The sequence below is a fragment of the Echinops telfairi genome, unplaced genomic scaffold (assembly GCF_000313985.2).
Source record: "Echinops telfairi isolate 266 unplaced genomic scaffold, ASM31398v2 ScPeMD7_5;HRSCAF=22, whole genome shotgun sequence".
In the NCBI taxonomy this organism is placed as follows: domain Eukaryota; kingdom Metazoa; phylum Chordata; class Mammalia; order Afrosoricida; family Tenrecidae; genus Echinops; species Echinops telfairi.
In genome coordinates, this window is record NW_022103901.1 from 11,942,407 (window position 1) to 11,946,859 (window position 4,453).

Genomic DNA, 4,453 nt, shown 5'->3' on the forward strand with positions numbered 1-4,453 from the left:
TGTGGGCTCTGCGCCCCCACGCCCACCATGGCCACCCCGCCCCCCCCTCACAGAAACGGCCCACAGGACACCAAAACGTTGATGCTCTTCACGACCAGACCAGACCCATTGCCCTCATTCATTATGCCTCTTGGAAAGTTCTTTGATGCACAGCCCAGGGCAGTCTAAGTACAAATCAAAAGTCTAACTTGTCTCTGATCCTTCCTGTTGTCTTTGTGTATATGCGTGAGACTAGAGGTGGGTGAGAGTGTGCGTGTGAGCGTGTGTGCAATTTTATACGTCTGTGTATTTTCTTAATTACCTGTGCACACATAGAGTGCATTACTGCCACCTTTTTCAATAAGCTGTTTTATCAGTTACGGCTTCTACAAGTTTGCTAATCTAGACTCCTTTATTGCCATATCTTTAAACTAACAATAGATGATTTCGGTATATATATATATTTTTTTTTGCTTATTTATAGGTGCTGTATTTTATTATCTGATTGTTAGGAAGGGATGAAAGGGGCAAATATTCTTTAGAGGGATAGACTGCCGGCAGTATTGGGTATAATTTACAAGATGTAGTTGTCATACTGTATATTACTGATTGAGAACTTTTTGACCGTATTGTGTATCATTGAAACCTTTGTCTTAGGTCAACATCTTTGGATGACATTTTAATGGTGCATTCATTTCTTAAGTTGAATTAATATTACTTTTTTTTTTTATTTTGGGGAGGGTGGGAGGGAGTTATAATTTTCAAGGGATGCTCCCGCTATTACACCTCAGTGTGCTTGTATTAATTAACTTGTAGGACTTTGACTGTAAGATGTGAAACCACATTTCTTGCATGATGTTTTAGAAATTCTGTATTTCATTTCATTTACAGTCGTCTAGCCTGCAACTGCAGCACTTAATTCAAGATTTCACCAGTTAAGAGTCACTACACTCAAGAGACCATGCCTCTGTTCATGGATACCAAGTGTTCCGAGGGCTCTGGGAGGCTAGGAGGCAGGCCGTTGGGTTGTGTGTGGTTGCAGAAGCGATCTCTGAACTTGAGCGTAGAATTCAAATTGGAGGTGCTTCAGGGGTGGAAAAAAAAGGGGGTTACCACCCAGCTGGTTCAGGGGCATTAAAAAGAGCGAGTCCGCATTCGCGGCCCTCGGGCCAGTGAGTAGCCGACAGGACTGTGGAGCCCTCTCCACGAAAAGCATGAGGGAGGGGTGTCCTCTTGCGTGGTGAAGCCCGAATCATCACGAGAAAGGAAAGAAGGAAGTGAGTGGGGGGAACCGTAGGCTTAGCTGCTTTTGTGTTAAAGGCGTGACCGTTACTGACAAAGGTGTTGGGTCTGAGGAAATTGAGTATAGTTTTGTCCATCCAAGAGGCCGAGTAGCGGCAACCTCAAAAGGCCACTTTGGCTCTCCCAGGCAATTGAATCATTTTAGTTGTTTGTTGTTTGTTGGGGTTGTTTTTTTTTTGAAACCCGAAGAAATGGGTTGCCGTGAAGGCCCCTGGCCGTTTTTGCCAGGCCCCATCCGAGTGCTCGATACAATCAGTTGGTTCAAGTTTGCTTGTGGCTCTTTGTTTGTATTTTTTTCTTTTCTCGGTTATTTATTTCCCTCTCGCCTCTCATTTTGGTTTTGCTTTTGCTTTTTTCTCTTTTGCGACCCCAATCCCACGATCTCTTGTGTTGAGTTATCACTGTCTGTAATTCTTCTAAGAGCTGCCACTAAATGACACAGAGACGTGTGGAGCGGGAGTGTCCCCTGCCTTTTTGGGCCCCTCCGTTGGAGTCTAAGGGTTGCTCTCTCATCTCGATAAGCAATATTCAAGTGCCTTGAACAGCGTCCTCTTGGTGTGGTTAACTCTCCACTGGCTGTCGTTCCAAGCAGTAGCTCTCATAGGCCGCAGACACCCCACCCCACCCCTCTCTATGCTCTATCAGTTTCAAAAGCTGATTTGTACCTCTCCCCTGGGGTGGGGGTGGGGGTACCAGTTTCATAAAAAAACACTAACACTTAATTACAAATTCCATTATACCATTTTTAATGGCTTATTTTTGTTCATTGGAGGCAGTGTGCCTCACGCCAGAGCTAAGGGCTTTTTGGTTTGGTTTGGTTTGGTTTGGTTTGGTGCCATTGCTTAGCTGGCTAAGGCTAGACTCCGCATAAAAGCAGTGTGCATGTGGAGCCTCTTGGCCCTCGGTGACTGCCCGAGTTTGCTTAGGTTGTCTGAGGTGGAGGGTGTGTGGGTTCTGTCTGTTTTGTTCTATTCTCGACCCACCCTTGCTCACTTCTGCCCCATAAAAGGGCATCTTCTCCCCTACCTGGCTCCCAGGTCAACCCTCTTCCAAACTTCCAAACCAGCCCCAGACCTCTCTTCTTGGGAAAGGTTTGCCCCAGACCTCTCTTCTTGGGAAAGGTTTGCCGTGGCCAGTTAGCTCGCCTCCGTGGTTCTCATAACCACGCTGAACTGCTGGGGCAGAGCCTGGCAGACGATGGCGCCCAGACCAGATTGAGAGACGTCTCCAGAAAATGTCAGGCTCTTGACTCAGATGACAACTGCCAAACACTGGCCACTGTGCCTGTCTGGGGACCCCTGAGGCGAGAATGGCAGTTTGTGCTGCCAACGCCCACATGCCTCCTCCCGGCCCTGTGTCCCTTCTGCTGGCAGCTTTGCCTTCCTCCCCATCTTCAAGTCTGCCTCGTCCCATGCTGGTTGGCATTTCCGGCCCACAGGGCTGCTCCAGGTTGAGATTTCCTCTGCTCTCATCATTGCCGGGAGCGACTCCACACCCCATCTGCTGCCCAGGCCTGGGTGGCCAGCCCAAAGGATGCAGACCACCCCACTCTCCCAGCCAGGGCCTCAGCAGGCAGGCCACTCGCCAGCAAACCACGGAGGCAGGGAACGCTCTGGGCACCAGCCAAGAGACTCACTCCACCACATCCCCGGCAGAGAGCAAAACCAACCTGGAAGCTCAGGCGAGTGGCTCCCCATCCAGGCTGCCCTGGACTCCACCCCCCACCCCACCCCACCCCACCCCAGCACTCTGTGAGCCGGGCCGTTGATGACCTCCGACACTATGCAATGCTCTTCCATCATCTCCTGGTTTTAGAACCACCGAGCTCACGGAAAAGGGCAGAGGAACCGGGAGAATATGCACCCAGCCTACCTGGATGAGCACAAAGTAAAAGGGCAAGGAGCTGGTAGGAGCCTGTGCCTTAAATGCAGTGTGACAAGCATCTCTCAGCAGGCCTGTACGAACCAGAGGCAGTCCTCAGCCACTCCAGAGCCAGTTAGCCAGCTGGGGCGGTGGGGGGAGGGGGGCAGATGGAGCCACACAAGGGCCTAGGCATGTGTAGAAAGGCCCGGTAGCCTGTTGCTGGCGTTAACTTGGGGCTGGAAGCTTGGCTCATGCTGAGAACCAGGGACCCCCTGCTCTTCCCTGGCTGCCCGTCCTGTCTTCACACTCCTCATTCACCCCCTTCTACCTCACTGACCCAAGTTCCCCACGTGACAACACTCCACCCCGCAGAGCTAAGAAATGGCGGGGGCCAGGGGAAGGGCAGCCGGGAGCACGTCTTGGCCTGCTGCTCAGGCGCTGCCTCTGCTGGGAGCACGTGGGTCTGTCCGGCTTCCACCTGTTCCCGAAACTAGCAGCTGTTGTTTCCTGCTCAGCTGTGGCGATCCCTCATCGTCACTCCCCGTGCCCCGAGCTGGCCACATGAGAAGGACACCCCGGCACTCCTGCCTGACCCTGGTGACTCTAGTTACCGCGTCTTGTCTCCAGTGGAGTGTGAGTTCAGTGCCACCGGGAGCTCGCTCTGAGGGCTCTCTACAGGGCAGGAGAGGCTAGGACTTCCTCCAGCCTACATCACCCAGCGTTCATTCCAAAAAGAGAAGTGACCGTTACTGTCGGATGCCGTAGAGAGCTGGCTCTCCAGGCTCACTGTGGGCGCATGCCTGCTGGTCGCCGGGTCACCCTACTGGAAAGAGTTCAGGAGTGGGTCTTCATGACTTCTGTCATCCTTGGGTGCTTCCCCCAAAAGCGCAACTTCCTTTAGGCTTGACATTAAGGGAGCCTTCATGCTCCCCACCCCACCCCCGCCAAGTCCCAAAGCAGCAGGTGGGGGCATGGACTCCAAGGTCCCATCTCCGAGAGCACGTGATGCCCGCACATGTGCGTGCCGAGAAAGGCCCCGCTCACCAAGATGCGTGTTCCCTTGCTGCATTTTGAAACGGAAAACTTCCAGGGACAGCCTGTTCCCCACGGAAGTTCCAAAAAGATCCGGCGTGCCAGGCACTTAGGTGACCTGGAAGCTAAGGCTAAGACCCCGGGCAGGAAGCAGCCAGAAGATCAGGGGGCCACGGGGCCGCCAGCAGAACCTAAACTGAGCCCTGGGCGGCTCCTGACCCCAGAGGTCCCTGAAGCCTGGAAGGCGAGCCTCCTGTCCCCCATACAGGCACTGCCC